At 50.3% G+C, this 21,691-nt stretch overlaps 1 long non-coding RNA gene across 2 annotated transcripts in view; it reads right to left on the reverse strand.

The window, feature by feature from the left end:
- Positions 1-1,079: 1,079 nt before the first annotated feature.
- The window catches only part of LOC129380999 (uncharacterized), a 105,465-nt gene continuing 84,853 nt past the window's right edge, over positions 1,080-21,691 (reverse strand). For both annotated transcript variants that reach the window (XR_011891006.1, XR_011891005.1), the window contains one exon: positions 1,080-1,335. This is a non-coding gene — a long non-coding RNA (uncharacterized lncRNA). The remainder of the gene's footprint in view (positions 1,336-21,691) is intronic.

Here is a 21,691-nt window from a genome sequence, read left to right on the forward strand (position 1 = left end):
ACACCGGAGGGTTACTACCACAATAGCGTTTCGCGAGTCTGGTATTCGGATAAACGCAAGCGAGGGGACAGGGCCTGGCCGCTTGACCATGTCGTTTCACGGGATGAGCAGAAGCGCAAACGTGAATGATCTGCACGATGCAGCTCAACCAAACACAGTAGCAGTAACGAAGTGTATTCTTCTTTGATGCTGGTGTAAATTTTTCGCAGGAGCGTAATCGTTAACATGCTGTTTTTGTAAATGTTTAAAATGTTTTACACTTGGTTAGAGCAATATTAGCTCTTTGTTTGGCTGGTTAAGCTCTGCGCGAACAGGTGGATGGACCGTGCAGACCGATAAGGCCGCTCACGTAGGTCTACGCTAAAGTTGCTTCATCAGCTTGAGTTTATGCCTCCACTTATCCGTTATCAATGAGATAAGTCGGCCGGGAGAACGGTGGATGATAAAAGTGGCATAGAATCGAGCGGAAGGCATCGCTACAAGATCATGGCAACTGGAGTTGTTGCTCGGGCAGGTGGTCTTGTCTTCATCAGGGCAACAACTGTTTCGATAGGAGTAGCTTGTCTTTGTCACAGCCACAACTGGACTTGTCTTCGTCAGAGCAACACCAGTTGTTGCCCATGCAAGTGGTATTATCCTCGACAGGGTAATAACTGTTTTGACAAGCGGACTTTGTGATGGCAACCACTGCACTTGCCTTCGTCAAGGCAACGACAGATGTTGCCCTGACAAGGACGAATACCCTTACCGAAACGTTGGCAAAGGATTGTCTTGTTCGACCACTGTTAATCACTAGCTTCTGGTCATCATCTTCCTGAGAACCCCGTGTCTTGCCTGGCGCGCAGACATGTACTTCTTGTGCCGTGTTCTGTCAATTCAAGCAGCCACGCTCGTCTTTTCAAGATTACCGACTAGCCTAGGAATGTGTTCTTACGGCGCAGATTCGTGTAAAATAAAACTGGGCCAAGTAACACTCCCCTATGAAACTTCGATGCTAACGTTACAGACCTCGCATTTCCACCGGGATTACAAATCGACACGAGTAACTTAAGTTCTCAGTAAATGCCCAGTGAAATGTGTTTTAAAGAGTGCTCGTTATATTTTATTAGTGCTGGTGCTGTTGGTCCAATGCCGCACCCCCCTTTCCGTATTATGACGTAAGCAAAGACCTTGTCCAAAAAGAGGCACCGCCACCACGTGAACAGCTGGAATGGCACGAAACAGCGGCGGTGCACTTGCTGTATGGTGGCGCTTGAAGACGTCGAATCAGCGCCAGGGTGTCTTAGCATCGCCAGGGGGTCATAGCATCGTGATCGTGTACTGTTCCGTATGGACCTGAAGAAAGAGAATAAAAATAAAGGGAGTAAAGAGATTGGTCGAAAAAAGCGTGCCGTTGGCTACCCTATACAAAGAAACTGAGCTGAGATAATAGAAAAATTATGTATATATATATATATATATATATATATATATATATATATATATATATATATATATATATATATATATATATTGTGGGAATTTATAAGTTATTCTTTGTCATCTGTACATGATCATCATCATATGGGGTTCATATGGGGTTCTTCATCATCGCTTGTGGGCCTGTCTCTCGTGTGTGCTCCGTGCTGTGGGCGTGGTCGGTTCGCCTAATCTTTTGACGCGGAATAAACTCCGTGATAACTGCTGCGTCACAAGTGGTGGAGTGTGCTCTTCGGTCCCCCGTCCTCTGACTCCCCGCTCAACCTCCTGGAGCTTCGATCGGGTCGCCGATTGTGCCAGCTGTCCGCCAGCATGTCGCAGGACGAGCCAACAGGCACTTCTACTTGCACCATCTCGGCCTCGGCTACCCCAGCCTCTCCGTATTGGGTTGTCAGTGGGCACCAGCGTGATCCCCATCTGTTTGCTGGACTTCGCGGTGAAGACGTCGAGGATTGGCTGGACGACTATGACCGAGTGAGTTCGGCTAACCGTTGGGACGATGCGTCCAAGCTACGTCACGTCGCCATTTATCTGACAGGAGTAGCGAAGACTTGGTTTTTCAACCATGAGGTTGATTTCACGAACTGGGGCGCTTTCAAACAGCAGCTCCGCCAAATCTTCGGCACACCGGCTGTTCGTTCCCCCCTCGCAAAAAAGACGCTCGACACTCGCAAGCAACAACCCGGTGAATCTTATACGTCGTACATCGAGGATGTGCTTGCTCTTTGTCGACGCGTGAACACGGCCATGACCGAATCAGACAGGGTTCGCCACATCCTCAAAGGCATCGGAGCTATTGCTTTCAATGCTTTAGCCATCCAGAACCCCGCTACCGTCGCTGATATCGTCGCTACTTGCCAGCGCCTTGACGAACTCGAATCAGTACGGTTGCAGCCAGACACCATTGCAAACACTACCGCCGACGACCCTACGTTACGAGCAATGATACGCGCAATAATTCGAGAAGAGCTCCAGTATCTTGGCTTAGCCGCAGGGCCTATGCCTTCTCATGCCTCCGATACCAATCTGCGAGACGTCATCAAGGAGGAATTGGCATCTATGGCTGGTGCAGCGTACACGGACCCTCTAACCCCTAGGGCCCCATCAACGTACGCACAAGTAGCCGCAGCTACTCCAGTCATCGTCCCACCGATGCCTCCAAAACCAACACCGGCTCACATCGCTTCCCTGACTACCAGCGCACCTACCCAAACCAGCTATCCGCAGTGGCGTCCTCCTCGTCCCATCTGCTACTACTGTGGCTATCGTGGCCACATAGCGCGTTTTTGCCGCAAGCGCCAGCAAGACGAGCGTCGCGGATATGACGTATACGAACGGGATGACTTTTCACCCGGAGCTACTTTCCAACGTCTAGGGAGCTTCCATGACCAACGCCGTCCTTATGGTCTACCGCGCGGACGCTCTCCATCGCCTACTGTTGCATCCGAGACGGCTTACCGTCCTGCGAGACGCCGCTCGCCGTCACCCCTTCGCCGCTCTACGTCCCCACTGAGACCTGCTTCTCAATTCGCCAAGCGTCGTCCGGAAAACTGAATTATGCAGCTTTTGGAGGAAAAGCTGCATCGAACGACAGGACAGAAATTCCTCCATCGCGTCCGTGCAATGTGATATTGGTTGTAGTAGAAGGTGTACAAGTAGAAGCTTTAATAGACACTGGTGCTAGTGTTTCAGTCATTCACCGTGAATTGTGTTCGCGACTTCGGAAAGTTACGACCCCCTATGATGGACCTACGCTACTCGCTGCTCAAGGGGCCTCCATTCGACCTATCGCCATGTGCACAGCTCGTATTTCCATCGATGGACTTCTACATCACGTAGAATTTGCAGTGCTAAGTTCGTGTGCCCAGCAGCTCATATTGGGATGGGATTTTCTTTCTACGGCCTCCGCCTCCATCTGCTGTGGACAACGCGTTCTCCACATGACCGACACGACCTATTCACTTCATGCAGATGACGCACCCCTTCACTTCCTTGCTGCAGAAGATACCGCGCTACCTCCTCGCCATCAAAGCATCGTTACTATCACGTCTGATGTGATTGACTGCGGCGACGTGCTCGTATTACCATCTGCACGCTGTCTTGCAAGAGGGATAGCCTTTGCATCAGGGCTCGTTAGGTTTGATCATGGCTCTGCACTTCTCTACGCTACAAACCCGACATCCGAAAAGATTCTCATCCCTAAAGGCACTACATTGGCTTGCGCCACTGAATCGGAGTCTATATCTGTTGTTTCCTTTAAACCAGCTTCCTCTGAAGGTCCTTGTACCGGACGGGCCGCATCTCCTTCAGCTCTTGCAGCTGCCATCAGTTCCGACCTGACACCTTCGCAGTCACAACAATTGCTTGCTTTGCTCCAAAAACATGAAGCTTCCTTTGACGCGCATTCATCTTCGTTGGGAAAGACTTCGATTACGACGCATCGGATAGAGACAGATGGTACATCCATCGTGCGCCGTAGACCATATCGCGTATCGCTAGCCGAGAGGAAAGTCATTGACGAGAACGTCACCGACATGCTCCAACGAAACATAATACGCCCCTCTGCTAGCCCTTGGTCTTCCCCCGTTGTTTTGGTTTGGAAAAAAGACGGCTCTGTTCGATTTTGTGTCGACTACCGAGCACTTAACAAGATCACACGCAAGGATGTATACCCTATGCCGCGAATAGACGATGCCTTGGATTCCCTGCAGGGTGCCGAGTACTTCTCCAGCATCGATCTGCGTTCCGGCTACTGGCAGATACCTATGCATGAGGACGATAAGGAGAAAACAGCGTTTTCAACACCAGATGGGCTCTACGAGTTTAATGTCATGCCATTCGGCCTCTGCAATGCGCCCGCAACGTTCGAGCGCATGATTGACACCGTTCTTCGTGGCCTAAAGTGGAAGACTTGCCTGTGCTATGCAGACGATATTGTTGTTTTCTTGTCAACCTTCTCTCAGCACCTGCAACGTCTGGATGAAGTTCTCACGTGCCTTGCCAACGCTGGACTTCAGCTAAACACCAAAAAATGCCATTTTGCGAGCAAGACGATCAAAGTTCTAGGTCACATTGTGAGCAAAGATGGCATTCGTCCTGATCCTGACAAGGTTTCCGCAGTTCAGCACTTCCCTCGTCCCGAAAAGACCAAAGATTTGCGTAGTTTCCTAGGCCTCGCTTCCTATTTTCGGCGATTCATACGGGGCTTCGCCTCAATAGCGTCACCTCTGCACAAATTACTGGGTTCTAATGTTCCCTTTGTGTGGTCTCCCGAATGTGAATCTGCGTTCGCCCATCTGAAGCGCGCTCTCACATCTGAACCAGTACTACGCCATTTTGATGAAGCTGCTCCTACCCTCCTGCATACGGATGCTAGTGGTCACGGAATTGGTGGCATTCTCCTACAGCGAGACGACACTTTAGGTGAGAGGGTCGTCGCATACGCAAGTCGCGTTCTGACAAACGCCGAAAAGAATTACACCATCACGGAGCAGGAATGTCTAGCTATCATTTGGTCTGTGCAGAAGTTTCGACCTTATCTTCACGGCCGCCACTTTACGATCGTTATACAGACCATCATGCATTATGCTGGCTTTCGACGCTGAAGAACTTGTCTGGACGACTTGGTCGGTGGATTCTTCGTTTGCAAGAATACGACTTTACCATTACCTACAAGTGCGGAAAAAAACACCAAGATGCAGACGCGCTTTCTCGCTGTCCGCTTCCTACGAAACCATGCAATGGACCTCCAACTACCATGCGTGACAAGCTTTCGCTCGATCCCTCCTCAGATGCTTTCTTGTTGGCCACTGTCGACGAGATGCCTCCACACGACAACAAATCCTTCCAATTTCATCAACTTGCCGAGTCTTACTGTCGGCGCATCAGACTACCTTCAAGGAGCTTCGCGCCCGCCTAACGCCCGCCTTCGTCGGCAGCTGACGCAATTTAAGATTGACAACCGCGTCCTATACCGTCATGTCTATCACCCTGACGTTCAACGCTGGGTTCCTGTCCTGCCACGCTCTCTACGTGCTCATGTCCTGCAGGCTTCTCACGACGACATGACTGCTGGTCACCTTGGTTTCCAGAAAACCTATGACCGCATCAAAGGGCGCTTCTACTGGCCTGGATTGTCCGCCAGTGTAGCGAGGTATGTCGCTTCCTGCGCTCTATGTCAGCGTCGAAAGCTCCCTACATCAGCTCCAAGCGGACAACTGCAACCGGTTCCTTGTCCGTCGCAACCATTTGAGGTCGTTGGCGTTGACCTATATGGCCCTCTTCCTGTGACTCTCACCGGTAAACGATGGATTGTGACAGCCGTTGATCACTTGACACGCTACGCCGAAACAACTTGTGTGAGTTCTGCCTCAGCCTCTGAAGTTGCTGCATTCATACTTCAATCCTTAATACTGCGTCACGGTGCTCCCCGCGTCCTCCTGAGCGACCGTGGAAAAGCATTCCTCTCGCAACTACTAGACGAAGTACTCAGAGCCTCCGGAACCACCCACAAGACTACCTCCAGTTACCATCCGCAAACCAACGGCCTCACAGAGCGATTTCATCGCACGCTGTCAGACATGTTAGCCATGTACATCGACCCGGATCACAGAAACTGGGACGCAATTTTACCATTCGTGACCTTTGTATATAATACCGCCGTTCAACGCACGACCGATTACTCGCCATTCTACCTTGTCTATGGTCGTTCGCCCTCTTCCTGTCTTGACGTCTCTTTCTTCGCGCCAACTGTCCATCAATGTCCTTCCTCCTGCGAAGAATATGTGTCCCGCATTCTGCGTTGTCGCCAGCTCGCCCGCATCAACACCGAAGCACGGCAACAGGACCGCAAGCAGCATTACGACGCCTCTCATCGCGTCGTGTGCTTCCGCCCTGGCGAGGAAGTGCTACTCCGGACACCAGTTCGTACTCCTGGCTTGTGTGACAAGTTTCAGCTTCGGTTCATCGGCCCCTACAAAGTCTTGGAGCAGACTTCTCCAGTGAACTATCGCGTGGAACCAGTTATTGTTCCAAATGACCGCCGCTGCCGCGCCGCTGAGATTGTCCACGTTTCCCGTATGAAGCCTTTCACGAGACGTTCACCGCCCCTTTGAATTGCGGCCAGGATGGCCGCTCTTGCGCGAGGGTACATTAGTGTGGGAATTTATAAGCTATTCTTTCTCATCTGTACATGATCATCATCATATGGGGTTCATATGGGGTTCGTCTTCATCATCGCTTGTGGGGCTGGCTCTCGTGTGTGCTCCGTGCTGTGGGCGTGGTCGGTTCGCCTAATTTTTTGACGCGGAATAAACGCCGTGATAACTGCTGCGTCACAATATATATATATATATATATATATATATATATATATATATATATATATATATATATATATATATATATATATCAATGAGAAGAAAGGAGGTTAACCGAGGGGCCCGATTTTTATTAGTAATATCATAAGAAGCCAACAAACATAGGGGAAATTACTTGTGCTTAATAAATGAAATAATAAATGAAGGAGCACAAAGGACCTTAAGAAGCCGAGCTCTTAATGTGCTCAACACCCAGACCGGCTCAAAGAAACCTAATTGCAATAACCAAACGGGCAGCATTGTCAGACGTCAGTAAGGCCAAAACTTAGCAGGCTTCAGACTTGTATGTGAGAACGCAAACTTTGTTCTAACTATGCTGTATATTATTATATGTTTTATGTTGAAACTGTATTTTGCGTGTGTCACATATTCAGGAGCCAAGTAGTAGCGCCGGCGCTGTATTTGTGCGCTAACATCTCCTTATATCCAATAAAAAAAAAAAGGCAGCTAAAGTGTCGCCCTGAAGCACTACATCATCAATGCCATGGTTAAACACAGCGAGCAATGAAGCTGCTAAAAGGAGGTGACGCACTCGTAAGGTCAGGCACTCAAGAACATCCTTGTCAAACCACGGACCCTTCTAAACAAAGCAGCCTCCAAGAAAAACAACTCTGCTAAAACTGCGATAGCTAAGCAGCAAAGATGGATGCAGACGCACGTGTGTACGGCCGCGGGTTCTTTGACTTCTTCTTTTTGCTTCATTTGTTTTCGGGCAGCGCTCGGGCCAAAGCCACGCGCACACAGCAGAAACAGTCGTACATTGAAACATTCGGGCAAATAGGTCAATCTGCAGACCACCGCGATACACGAACGACTCCCAGCCAGAGCATACGTTGGCTGACCTACATAACAAACCGCAAAACAAAGCGAGAAAGGACAATAATAGTGGCGGTCGGGGGAATTGCACCAGCGCGGTGTGCGCGTCTCCCGTTCACATGCCGAATATCATGTATACACTTGTTGCGCGGTACATGCGTTGGAGGCGCGAACAACAAAGCCGTTTGCGAACGCGTCGCATCGGCGAACGCAGCTGCGTGAATACGCGCAAGCCAGCGGCGCGTCGTCGTCCGAAATTCGCACGGCGGCCACAAGTTGAAGACGCGAGAGGCCGCTTACAATGGGGGGAAGCAGTGGCGGGGGGGCTGAGACCAAGTGTGTTGCTCCCGCTTGACGGGAGCGCGCCCGTTGTAATTTGCTTGCTGTCACTGTCGAAGGAAACAATCAATAACTCGAGCGCGCTCGGCGGTAGCCGCCGCAGACGAAAGCGACTGTAGCGAGAAGTGCGTGCGTTAGTAGTGTACAGGAGTAGTTCGAGCGCACAGAGCGCAGACTGAGGGTGTCTTCTAGTGGGAGAAGTGATTGCAAAAGTAACCGTAAGAAAAAGAAAGGCGAAGGAAAGGGAGGGCGGGGGGCAGCCCCGCCCTCTTTGGCGGCGTCGTCTCTTCCTTCCTGCTCTCTCAGCGAATGCATATATATATATATACAGCGTCCCAACAGTGTCTTTCCCAGCCACATCCGTCACAAAGGATGAGTGATCGGCGACGAAAATGAGTTTTGAAAGAGAGAGTGACCAGGCGGACGGGAGAAGTGTGTGAGGCGGTGCGAGGAGAGACGCCGTTGACTGAGACGAGTATGAAGGGCGATGCCGGGGTTTTCGTAACGATTTCTCTAGCGCAGTCCGTCCGGGGCGCACGCGTTTTACACTTCGTTGCCTTTCCTCGCTTGAGCACGCAAAGTGTCCACAGCGAGTGCGCGTAAATTTCTAATTTCGTTAGCTACTCTCTACAATAGCGCTTTCGTTTTTACACTCGTTTTCGGCAGAAATGGAACTGATGAAGAGAACACGCTATGCAGCATAGATAAGCAAACGCACGCGCACTCGAACCCCTGTTGAGTCGTCGACCCTCTCGCCAACCTGGGTCTGCGTTTTGTAATGATTCTTTCGCTTCGATTCTACACATTTCCAATCCTCTGTAAGCCGAGTGTTTGGTCGATCCCCACGATAGCGGTGACATGTTGCCGTGTGAGTCAAGGGCGAAAGGCAATAAGTAATGAAAATAAAAAGAATGCGCGTAAAACTTGGACGCGCGACGTTCTTTTTCTTTTTTGTTGTTGTTGTTGTTGAAGCGCACAGCTGTGGTCTTACTGAATAACCCGTGCGAGTTTCCTTATAGCTTCGATGGTAACCTCTAGGTCGATGCCAACTTTTCCTTCCAATACATATATTGCGCAGAGTTTGGCGGAACCAGACATCGGAAATGTAACAGCTGCTCGAAAGCGACACTCACGGCTCATCTGATCGCTTGGTCAATATGGGCCAGTGTTGAGTGAACCACTGCAACATCCGGGGAGCAACCCACAAATCTAATGAAGCCATGCCATGTTATCATGCAGCCTCGAAAATAAAGAAAACTCGCTGCGGGATGGTGCGGAGCATGTTTTGGCAATCTCAAGCTCCGTTAGGTCGTCGCAAGCAAGTTATGAACATAAATAACAACGGAGTTATGAGGCAAAAAAAAGATTACGCGAATCCCACGCACTGTGGGAATCGGTGAACGCGAAGCTTCTCAACGGCGCAATTCCATCACACTCTCTGTACCGAGACGCTGCGAATCTCGCGGTCAAGGTAGAATTGCAAGTACGGGTGCGTATATGTATACTGAGAAGTATATTGAGAAGTAAAGCTTGACTCTTAGCGCGTCTACATGCCTTGCAAAGACGTGATCTATTGTATCCCCCCCCCCCAATCAAAACGTTGGTAAATTTCCTTTAGGGTTGCCGTGAACAGCGCGAGCGCCATTTGTAACATATTTGTAACCAGTGCCACCACGCGAGTGCTTTCTCTCCAAATTCCTGCGCGCTCCGCCGTCGGGCGGAGCAAAGATATAGACGCACAAAGTCCAATCATGATTTGAGATTGGCTAGACGAACAGAAAACAAAATACAGCGTCCCATGAACAAGCTGGCTTCGCGACAATGGGCATGCTTTTGTGAGTCCCTGGATCTGCGAAAACCTTTGTCGCTTATATGGAGGACTGTTCGTGGCCTTCGCACAACCTTTGGTCAGCGCCACACGTTTAAATCTCTGGCACTTTATCTACAATGTAGAGATATTGACGTCGCTGAATCTTTCTGCAGAAAGATTGCTGGCGAGACAAATTCCGATGGAACGGGTACGGGAACGCTCGACCACCCACTGTTCTCACGCGATCCCCGCATGGAATGCCCTTTTTCTATGGAAGAACTAGAAGCTGCGCTGGCTTTGTGCAGGCGTTCTTCAGCGCCAGGACCTGACGGTATTACATACCGTGCCCTGTCTAACCTAGGAGATCAAGCTCGGAAGGCACTCTTGCACTTGTACAACGACTCCTGGCAGACGGTTCCGGTTCTGCAAGAGTGGAAGTCAACTCGCCTCATTCCACTTCTCAAAGCTGGCAATCGCCTTTGGACATTTCCTCATACCGTCCGATCGCACTTGCCAGCTGTGTCGGAAAAACAATGGAAAGAATGATTTTAACATGTCTGGAATGGTACTTAAGAGTACTATGAAATCTATCCACATGCTATGGCCGGATTCAGACGGGGCCGTTCGTCAACAGACAGCGTTGTTGACTTGATAACATTTGTGCAACACCGAAATGCCTGTAAGCGACTATCTGCTGCTCTGTTTCTAGACGTTAAAGGAGCTTATGATAATGTCACCCATGAAGCCATCCTTAGCACGTTAGAAGCCGTCAGACTTGGTGGTAAAATGTATATGTGGGTGTGCAACTACTTACAGAGGAGACCATTCTACGTGCACACAGAAAATGGCCCAACATCCGAGCATTACGGTAGCCGAGGAGTCCCTCAAGGCGGAGTGCTTAGCCCGACTCTTTTCAATCTCACCCTCAGTGGATTAGTTTACAACCTGCCAAGCACCGTACGACTTTCCATCTATGCGGACGACATCTTCATTTGGGCATCAGGTGTGACACGACTTCAGCTTCGCGCTCGGCTTCAGAAGGTCGCCACAATGACATCTTGCTACCTTCGTGAACAAGGACTTGAAATTTCATGCGGAAAGTGCGCAATGGTGGCATTCACGAGGAAGCCAATGTCTGGTTACGGCGTATCTATTAACGGACAACTTATACCATACAGCAGAAGTCACAGGTTCTTGGGAGTCGTAATTGACAGAGACCTGTCTTGGACTCCGCACGTCAATTACGTGAAAAAGCGGCTGACTGCTATCTGTCACCTGTTCAGGTTCCTTGCAGGAAAAAGTTGGGGAGTATCTATACACGCTATGTTACAGTTGTACATGGCGTTGTTCGTTGGATTCCTGCGATACAGCCTGCCTGCAATATCCAACACCTGCAAGACTAACCTGCGTACGATTCAGAGTATTCAAGCCCAAGCCCTTAAGATATGTCTTGGCTTACCACGCAGTGCATCAACGGCTGAAACCATTGCCCTTGCGCAGGATTACCCAATCACGACGCACATTACCGTTGAGACAATGCGTATGCATCTCAGGCATTATGCTAGGACCCCTTCCCACCACTTGGTGAGCCTCACTGCTGCAAGGCCCTGCTCGACATTTAGCGGTATTGTCAGTGCACATCGTGCGTCGTTTACTTCAGGGTACGCACCTGCGGCCAAGCCAGCGTTTCCTTCGTGGTGTTTGAGCCGTCCACAAGTACATATAATGATTCCAGGACTACAGAAGAAGACAGATCTACCGGCCCCTGCTCTAAAACAGCTGAGCTTACTTCTTCTGCATGAAAAGTACAGCAACCACGTGTCCATCTATACCGATGGATCGACTACGTCGTGCAGTTCTGGTGGTGCCGTGGTTATACCAACGCGAGGAATGACACTGCGGTTCAAGACGTCACATGTCACGACCTCAATGGCGGCAGAACTAACGGCCCTGCGTCGAGCACTGGAATTCATTGATTCTGAAAGACCTCGAAAATGGGCTGTGTTCTGTGATTCAAAACCGGCATTACAGTGCACGCAGTCAGTTCTCCGACACGGATGTCATGACCAATTGACATACGAAGTCGTGAAACTTTACCATGATGTCCAACAAAAAGGCCACGAGGTCGTTTTTCAATGGGTACCTGGCCACTGTCGAATCAGTGGCAATGATTCCGCCGATAACGCTGCTCGCACAGCACATCAAGAAGAGCACAGCGTTCCAATTCCGCTTTCGAGGACTGACGCTGCAAGGCAGCTTCGACACCTGGCACGCAGTCTCACAGAGACCGAGTGGAACTCGCCAAACTTACGACTTACACGACTGCATCGACTAAACCCCTCCCTGCAACTCCGACCTCCACTCGGACTTCCTCGACGCGAAGCTACGCTTCTCTGTCGCCTCTGGTTATGAGTTGCCTTCACAAAGGCATACTCTACATTAATTGGAGTGACTGACAGTGCAGCATGCGAGGTCTGTGGCACCGAAGAAAACATCGACCCCCTGCTGTGTCACTGTCCAAGATATGCCCTAGAGAGACAAGAACTTGCCAAAGCTTTCCAAAAACTGGACAATCGGCCGCTTTCTGTGCAGCTGCTGCTGGAACACCGCCCCCATCACCCGTCGGCCCATAAAGCGGTGAAGGCGCTTTTGTGTTTCTTAAGGACGACGGGTTTGTGCGACCATCTGTGACTATTAATGCAATTTCTGTAAAGCCACACGCGTCAGCGAACTTGTCGCAATTTCCTTCTTTCCTTCCCTCCTCTCTCTCCCTGTGATCTTTGTTTTCCCCTTTCCCATTCCCCCGGTGTAGGGTAGCCAACCGGACGTTATTCTGGTTAACCTCCCTGCCTTCTACTTTTCTCTTTCCTCCTCCTCCTCCTCCTGCGCGCTAACTTCACAGTTCTTAATGCATTCTCTCTCCGAGCGCCTCACCCGCGTGAGAAATCCCCGCTATGCGTCAGACGGGCGAGAACCCGGAGCCAAACCCGGAGAAAGAAGCGCTCATGCTACGGCCTGAGCGACTGTAACGCGACCGCACTATCAGGATCGACCCACTCACGGCTTTGATTGCACTGCCTCCAGGGTCGGCCCCCAAGCTCATACGCCACCCACATCCACATTAACATCTTCGCGAGGAATGCGCATTTTGCATTTGTGTCAGGATCGGCCCATCAAGTCACCACCTCCGATTAGTCACAGCATCCGGGATCAGCCTAGTTTACAGTTATACTGTCTCCAGGATAAGCCCACCTTGCACGGCAATACAGTACCCAGCAGCCACACCAAATTGTGGGAAGGCGGACACAGAAAACATGCTTTCAAAGGTCAAGACGAAGGACATGAGAAGCGTAAGGAGCGTTGCGCACCACTGCGCGACGGCTTACAGTTGTTCATTCCGAACAAGAGACCGAAAGGCACAGTCTCTTTTGGGCACGAAAATTTTCTTCGTTTACCGCTGTCATCGTCACCATCATATTTAAGTCCATCGGCAGTACGAAAACATTTCACAGGCTTCTTTACCTACTTTCAGCCTCGCTTTAGCCGAACCCCTTCCGATGGCCAAACATTTTCGATGTTCTAATAATCTGCCACCCACGGCTGCGCCTCCTTTCTCTCGGCGCCCACTGTGTTACCATAAATACGATTAGACCGACTGTTATATGTTCTACGCATTACGAGACCCGCCCTACTCCGCCTGTTCCTAGTATCAACTAGAATGTCATTTGTGTGCCAGCATTTCTCCTTCAATCGAATTACCTTGACGTCTATCATTTTCGTTGCATCGCTTTTTCGTATGTTTTGTGGCTAATCGCGCTTTAACCTCGTGATAAGACGAATTATTTTGTAAAGATTCGCCAGAAACACGTCAAACTGTTTCTTGATGCTTAAATAAATAAGTGACATAATGACACAAACCTCAAAGGAGTTTCGTACATGCAGTGCATTTGGACGAAATTAATTTCGGTCGAAGGCACGGGACATCCCCAAACCAGTACGATCATTCGGCGAAGGAGAACTGTGAGTGCAGCATGCACGAGGCACGCGGGGCTCCGAAGCGTCCTCAAGCAGTACAAATGCGAACTGAGCATTTATAAGAGCGCACGTGAATTGAAACTACAGTGATAAAATTTGGCATTAACGCGTTGTTCATCCAGCTATATATATACAGTGAGGCCCAACACAAATATTGCCCGCATTAATGTCTTCCGGCCATCCGCGTCTCGTACGCTTGACCAAAAAAACAAGAAAGAGAAAGGGGGTTGGGGTGAGCAGAAGAGGAAAAAGGAAAAGAAGAAGAAAAGCATACAACTGAACAAAACACCGTCACAAGTCGACACTAATGGCGTCCTTGTAAATGCGCGGAGAGAACTGCGCCGGCGCATGTGTATAGTTACGAGGATTACGGCTGGCTCTGTGTACGGCGCACACTACTTCGAATCTCGCGCACGCGAAAGGACGAAGCGTGCGTGACGTTCCCGTGACAGCACCGTAATTTAAAGGAAACCTCGACTCCGCGCGCGCTATCTCGAGGCGATGGGTATGCGCACGGCTCCGCGTGGACGTGCCTGTATGCGCGATAGGACTTTGCAACCCCCCCCCCCCCCCCCACCTCTTTCCTTACCCCGCTTTTCGAAAGTCACGTGCTTTTCCTCACGTCGTGACTTTTTTTCTTGTTTCTTTAAATTTTTTTTTTGTTCTCTCTCCTTGTTTCTTTACGCTGCCAATCACGAATCTCGCGGTTGCAGAATGCGCGTTGGCGGTGAGAAACTCGGCCTCCGTCGCGCATGCAGCGTGCTTCGCAGCGAAAGCAGATAAAATAAATGCATAGGAGTGCGTAAGGAAGAACTCAATAAGCCAGAAACAAGTGTACAGGCTAACGCCAGCGCTTCGACCTCGATGAAGGAAAAAGAAAGGGGGGGGGGGGGGGGGGGGGCAAAGCGTACATTTTGTGTACGTGTAAACACTCGGCCATTGTCTGCCGCGCGTGCTCGCCAAGCCGCGAAGAGCTGCCGCAGCGCATGACTTCCTCCCGTCACGGCCGGCGCGGGCTGCTCCGTGCGTACGACAGCGAGACAGCCAAGCGCCGGCGAAAGACGGGCAAGAGCTGGCACCGCGCCGGGCTTTTACTTCGTTCACTAGAATTCAACGCCGTCCACGTGCACCGGCCGGTGTACGTGGCGGAGTAAGCACGCGCTGTCAAAGGACGTCAGATCAGTTCGGTTGGCTCGTACATAAGAACATAAGTATAGGCTGTAAATAGCCGCAGAGCATTTTACAGCGAAGCTGTTAGCCTCCTGTTGGTCGGGATTTTTCGTATAATGCTCACTGCCCCCCCCCCTCCCCCTCCCCCCAAAAGAAACAGTACCGCCACCTAGCGGCCGCGGCCACTCAGCCAGACCCCAAACGGCAGCTGGAAAATGGTTTTGTGCCTGAGTTTCCGCGTAACAGAATTATGTTTTCTCGTACAATCAAATTACAATCCGATGTCATCACGTCTGCAAGTTGCGTCTAAGTCTCACTTTACGAATTTTTTGAGGCAGTTTACTTTGAAAAATTCAGTTAGTCCAATGCGACACTTGCGCTTGGCGAAGGGCCTAGAATAATGAGGAAGTATGCAGCACTTCCGCACACGTGCGTGCGCGTGTGACGTACGTCGCCTGTTGCGGTGATGCTTATGTAACGTCGTCTAACGTCAGCAACAGCTTCACTGTACGCATCCAACTGTACGCATCCACTTTCACAAAGTGGAATGGAGGCAGATTAAAAACAAAAAAACAATTATTATTCTTGTTGCGCACTACGCTGGACCGTGGGGCTAAATGACGCGCGCGTCAGAGGCTTCCGATAACGCGTAAGTACCACCTCCGGCTTCTGGGTGTAACGAGGAGTCCTGCTCAACATATCCTTATAGGCCAAGGAAGCCGCTCTCCAGTTGATACGCGTTTTAAAGTAGTTGCATTAAATGTTTAGTCATTTTGCTCGAGGTCGCACGTTCGATCCCGGGCGCGCTAGCCCCATATCAATGTGGGGGGGGGGGGGGGGCGAAATGCGAAAAAACAAAAAACGTTCGCGTACTTGGATTTATGTGCACGCTAAAGAACCTCGACTGTTCAAGATAAATAGGGAGTTCCCTACTACGCAGTGCCTCATAATCAGATAGTGGTCTTGGCATGTAAAATCCCAGAAGTGCATTATTTAATTTTACATACCAAAAAAAAAAAAAAGAAAGAAAGAGACCTAGAACGTTTGTGTCAATACTACCTTTAAACTACACCACCCTCCCTTCCATCCCCATTACTATCGGCAATAGCACACGTTTAATTGTTAGGCAACGCATGAGCAAACGCGCTGACCGGAGATGTGTTCAGGGACCCTCCCGATATTGCAGCCCCCGCCTCCACCCCCTCTCCGCTAAAAACAATAAATAACTAATAAGTGCCGAATAAACACTCCAGAACAGTGCGGCAAGAAACAATCTTTGTCCTCTCTGCGACTTGGCCGATCGAGACAACGCAACACTCATTTAAAGAGGCCCGGCAACTTTCTTAGATCATCGTAAATAAATCAAACATACTATAGACGCGAGAGAACGCTTCCGACAACACCTCAAATATTACCCACTTCAATGCAGCACAATATTGTCGCTGTAAAGATCGGGCATGCTCTCCTCCGGCTCCGTCAAACCCCCGCCATTAAAAGTGCACATGATGACACCATGGGGCACTAGTACGATTATTGGATAGATGTGCGAAAACGTCACGAGTAATAAGAACTTGATCAACGGCCCCAAAAGCTTCTGCAACGAAAAAAAAAATGTTCATGGCACTGACCTTCGGGAGCCTTCGGATTTGGCTCCCCAAGATCTCAGTCCCTCAGGACTTAAACAAAGTTCTTGTCATATCATGTCACCTTACGTATTAAAAGAGAGAGAGAGAGAGAGAGAGAACAAAGGATAGGAAAGGCAGGGAGGTCAACCAGAAGAACATTCGGTTTGATACCCTACACTGGGGGTGGGGAAAGGGGAATAGAAAGAGGAAAAAAGGGAGAGAGTAAGCACTGAGTGCGTGTGGGAGGGACACTATACACAGGAACACTATAAACGGTCTCTCAAGCCGGTGCACTTCAAGTATTGCAATAGTGCACGAAACGCTTTTCGAGCCAGCGACGGGTGTGCCACGGTCCGAGTATCTTTCACTCGGTGAACGGTCTTGAGTCCAGTCGGTGTAAAGTTGCTCGCAGAGAGAGGCGTTGTACATCGTAGCGGGGACAGGTACACAATAGGTGCTCGATGGTTTCCTCGCACCCACAGGAGTCGCACATCGGGCTCTCGGCCATTCCCAAACGATAGAAGTATGCGTTCGTGAACGCCACTCACAGCCACAAGCGGCACAGCAAGGTTGTTTCGCCGCGGGAAAGGCTAGATGGCAGTTGTAGCCGTAGCGTGGGGTCCAGTTTATGTAATCGACAATTGAAGGCACTTGAACTCCAGAGATCTTGTGACTTCTTGCGTGCAAGTAGGCGAAGTTCCCTGGCAGCGACCGACCTCGCCAAAGGTGTTGGACGCGTCGTGTATCTTCGTGGGCAGACCGGGCAGCCTTGTCAGCTAGGTTGTTGCCGACGATGCCACAGTGAGCAGGAATCCATTGAAATATAATGTGGTGCCCTCTTTCCAGAGCATGGCGGTGCACTTCCCTGATGTCAGATATCATCTGCTCGTAAGTTCTGTGATGTAATGCAGACTTGATACTGTGAAGAGCTGCCTTAGAATCACAAAATACGACCCACTTCTCTGTTGGCTCTTGGAGGGCGGCATGGAGAGCTGCAAGTTCTGCCGACGTAGATACACTTAAATACTAAATACCACTGCGTTCAAAGCGTCGACATAAAAATTCACCTTTGTACTTCCGGTATGGTGGCTAGAGGGGGCATTGCGACAAGCGCCTTATCCGCGCCAAGAGAAAAGAACGCGTGGAACGCGGCGAAAATTTTGGCCACTGCTAGGGGCGATGCTGTATGCAAAGGTGCCATGCTTGCGATGTCCGGCCACTGACTAGGCTTCGCCGGCTGTGTTGATGCTTCGCTCTCGCCACTTCATTGGAGAGTGTTAGAATTGGGAACCCAAGCGGCTTGGGGACCCAAGAAAATTCCAGGCCACAAGTGCGAAATGCGCAGAACCCAAGCCAGTTTTGGGTTCTTGTGTTCGAATTGACCCGAGACCCCGAAATCGAGAACTACCGTGGCCACAGCCTGTCGCACCTTTGCCAGAAACTCCGCAACGGCGTTAGGCACAGGCCAGCGACAACCGACCGCTGACTGGCCTGCGACAGTCCAACCATCAGGTGGCACAGGAGCCCGCCCTCACAACCACCGGTGACTCACTGGACGTAGACGCAGCTATTTGAGATTTTTTAGATTAGGGGACGCAAGCGGCTTGCGTACGCAAGAACTAGGGGCCACGGTACTGCGCATGCGCAGAACCCTACGCCAGCATGTGCGCATGCGCAGTACCGTCGCCCCTAGTTCTTGCGTACGCAAGCCGCTTGCGTCCCCTAATATAAAACTCTCTATTGATGACTGCGTTTTGCACACCAGCCTCGTACGCCCCATGCTGCCTGACGAGCAACAAACGTGCTCCTATATTACTGAGGCACCGTTTCTACCCGTATTGGCGGAGCTCGCAGCTGTACGGGACGGGTTATCAGCCACGATATCTAGGTTACATTGCTTGTCGCCGAATAGATTGTTTATACACACAGGCTCCACTCAGGCTGTTCGAGAGCTACCAAAAGTGACCGGCGCCCTTGATATAGCCTCAGACGTGCACCGCCTTATCGAGCGCTCGACCGAACGATGCCTGCGCCCGTCACCCGATTTTCAAACTCTGCTGCTCCTCTAAACCCAAGAGTAGCCTACCCAACGCAGCTTGAGTGCCCAGAGTCTTGGGTCCGCAATTCTGAAACTCTCCACTGTCGTAGTTTGTGAGATTTGCCAGTAGTGTTCGGTCGTTGGGTTGCCACACAAGGAATTGGCTATTCGGACTGTCCGATGATCTAGCGAACCATGCCGTCACGCCGCTCAAGTACGTGCTTTGTACCTGGATGCAAAGGGGGGTATAGTTCATGCTCGGAAAAACTATCAGTGTTTAAGGCCTCAACTGATCTCTTGCGAAGGGTGTGGTGAGCTCGGTATAATAAACGGGCTGACAAAGTGCTAACGAACGACAGCGTTGTTTGTGAACGGCACTTCGACGAAAGATTCATCGATGGGACCTACCGGCACACAATCAACGGGGAGGTTGTGGGATTAACCTCGCGATCATCCGCCTTTGAAAGAAGACGCTGTGTCTACTACTGCGTTGCCTGATGCGTGCCTAAGTATTTTACGAATAAAGCACCGGTAAAAAATACAGACAGAAATGTATGTAAGCAGCGTGTACCTGGTGCAAAACGACAACAGCTGAAAGCAATCAGCAGGCAAGACGCCCTGCAGCAAGAAGACGCCGCAGAGCACGCGCAGGTACGCCAGGAGTAACGAGATGACAGTTATACTGAGGCGGAAATGCCAGATATACTGCACGCCGTGGAACTTGAAAGTTGTGGGTGTGTGTGATAATCTCCGCCTACCTGAGTCCAGTTTTGTCTACTCCCACGCATACACTTCTTGACAAAGCCTTTAAACAAAGATCGGACGGTGCCAAGGAAGGGAGAAAAGCATGCGTTTGAAGTTGAGAAGGTGCAGGTAATTTGACGTCCCCCGAATGTGAAGAAAAAATACGTGCAGTGGAATGTGTGATGAATAAACGTGTTTTTCAACTTCCCTCACGTCTATTGAGCGTGCATATTAAGCGAAGGATACAGAAAGCACTGACGCTAGGATAGAAAGAGCTAAAGATAACAATAAACGAAGATGTCCAGTGCATCCGAGTCCCTACTTACAGCATTGCCATTTATACTCTAAAATATAACAAGTTATCCAAGGAAAAGGGATAGAAAGAGAAAATTAAATCTAGACGGTTTGAACACTTCCCACTGCAAGATACATTTATGAGAGAGAGAACCACTGAGAGTGAAAAATAAACACACGGTATACTCGAACCATTACTCGCTATAAAAGCGCACTAGGTGCTTCGGGCGGGGAGAGGGCATCACCGTGACGCCGCGTCACCAGCGCGCCTTGACGGAGCAGGTACGACGCCGCGGGGCGAGAAGGGTTGTCGTCGGCGAGGCAGTCGCGTGACGCGCTTGTGTGGGCATGTGGAGAGGAGGTTTTTGATAGGATAGGAGGGAGGTGAACATTGGGGTAAAGTGCAGCGCAGTAACTGTCTGTGGGCAGATGGTATTGGTGGGTGCCGCCGTCTCGCTCTCGGAAGCCGGCGCGCGGTCCCTATCTCCCTCTCTCCCGTCCAGTGGGCTTAGCTGCTGCGCGCGCCTGCCGGCCTTGGTGGCCACTGCTGCTTCTTCTGTCTCTCGTCGTGCACCACGTCGGTGGCATGCGGCGACCTTGATTTCTCAGCAATATCGTCCAAATGATTCCAGTTTACAGCCAACATGATAACGTATAGAAACTCTATAAGAACTGCGCAACATTACTCGCAGCGCAAAACTCGAAGGACCTCACAGCGGTGTTCAATGGGGCATTAATGCTATAGCATTCACAACTCATACGAAGTGCCCTCGGGTGTCCTCGGATTCTTTTCCTTCTTGTGAAACGCAGCGTGAGACAACTATAAAACCTAGTTTGTGTCTACTGCAGGGCGAAGGTCTCTCCCATCGATCTCCAATTAACCCTGTCTTTTATCAGCCAACTCCGCCCTGTATGCCTGCCAATTTTCTAAACCTCATCGCAACTAGTCGGTCGCGGGATCGAATAGGTCGGGATCGAAGTAGGTCGCGGGATCGAATCCCGGCCACGGCGGCCGCATTTCGATGGGGGCGAAATGCGAAAACACCCGTGTACTTAGATTTAGGTGCACGTTAAAGATCCCCAGGTGGTCGAAATTTCCAGAGTCCTCCACTACGGCGTGCCTCACAATCAGAAAGTGGTTTTGGCACGTTAAACCCCATAATTAAAAAAAATCGCAACTAGTGCCCAATCTTCTATGCTGTCCTCGACTGTATTCGCGTTACCTCGGCGCTCTGTCTGTCACACTAACAAGCCACCGCTTTGCATTACGTGACCTGCGCAACTCAGGGTCTTGCTTTTAATCTCAACTAACGAGGAGCAGCGCTACCCGCGTACCGGCCGTGTTCGTGTCCACGTTGCGCCTATCATTTTCTAAAGATAATAGCTTTCGTTGGCTGTTTCGTCAGTTTTCGTCGGCGTTTGTGGAGGTCGCCGGTTGCTGATCCGAAGTTGGAACAAGCGCCGACGCTACGGATGCGCTCACTCGCTCACTCGCGTTCGTGGCCGAGCGCCACCTAAACTACCGCTAGAAATGTGCTGGTTAACTGCTCTCTTCTCCACGGATTTACGCAATGAAGCAAGACACGCTCCCTAAACATCCTCACTGCAACAAATACACGCACTCTAGCGCACCACTAATTTAATAGAAAGTTTTAGATTAGGGGACGCAAGAACTAAGGGGGACGGTACTGCGCATGCGCAGTACAATGGCCTCTCGTTCTTGCGTGCGCAAACTGCTGGAGTCCCCTAATCTAAAGCTCTCAAATAAAGCGAATAGCTTTCTCGAAGCGTTCGGCTATTCGCTTACATTGACAATCATCGTCGATGGTTTCTGCAAAAATTTTTTTTTCGTTCCATCTCTCATTGCGCTACCTTATTTTTATCTTATCAAGTTTCTTTGTTGTCCTCAAAGTTTCAGCAGCACAGAATAGTACTGCTGATACTTTTCATTTCAAGGATATCG

Source organism: Dermacentor andersoni, chromosome 1, assembly GCF_023375885.2.
Source record: "Dermacentor andersoni chromosome 1, qqDerAnde1_hic_scaffold, whole genome shotgun sequence".
Taxonomy (NCBI): Eukaryota; Metazoa; Arthropoda; class Arachnida; order Ixodida; family Ixodidae; genus Dermacentor; species Dermacentor andersoni.